The sequence below is a fragment of the Otolemur garnettii genome, unplaced genomic scaffold (genome assembly GCF_000181295.1).
Source record: "Otolemur garnettii isolate 467f Iridium unplaced genomic scaffold, OtoGar3 scaffold00111, whole genome shotgun sequence".
Taxonomy (NCBI): domain Eukaryota; kingdom Metazoa; phylum Chordata; class Mammalia; order Primates; family Galagidae; genus Otolemur; species Otolemur garnettii.
In genome coordinates, this window is record NW_003852506.1 from 5,367,523 (window position 1) to 5,368,289 (window position 767).

Genomic DNA, 767 nt, shown 5'->3' on the forward strand with positions numbered 1-767 from the left:
AAAATGACTATAAAATACAAAGCAAAGTTCTCCCGTATTGCAATAAGCTGAGGGTATTGGCACATAGAACTGGTCAAATCACTCACTCGATTTGTTCGCTGCTTATTTTAGCTAAGTACATGTTCAGTGATGATCATGTCATTGGGTATCACAGGTCTGTAATGAAGGAATTAGCCAGATGGGGACAAAAAATAGAAGATTGATGACAGAGTGGTGGTAACGCTAATTTCAGCACAGGGGACCTCCTTAAACTCTAAATAAAAAATAATGATGGTATGATCCAAAAGATTTCTCCAGTAGAAATTTCTCTGAATAGAATGTCTAAAGAAATAGACTTTAAATTTTAGTGAGTCAGATATTTCTTTTTCAAATTTCAAAACTCAGACGTGAAAATTGTTTTTAATCATGAGCTAGCCAAGCAAAGTTATATTCGAACAAGTATTATTTCTTTATAAAGTTTGGCCACATATACTAATATAAAAATGATATAAATTCCTGAGGCCATTAAGAATAGACCATTCAGAATTATGCACAGTCAATGCTTGGATTTGATGGGAACTAGAGACTATGGACCACATACTTGAGTCGTCCTAAAACACTCATGTTGAAACTCATGTTACACCCTCCCCTCCCCCTCCAGGTTATGGTGTTTGCAGGTAGGGCCTTTGGCAACTCAACTCTGGAATGTTTAGATGGGGGGGCACATGCTAGCATGAGGGTCCTTATAAAGCATAAAGACAGCCTCAGTAAATTAGAGAGCAGGGTCC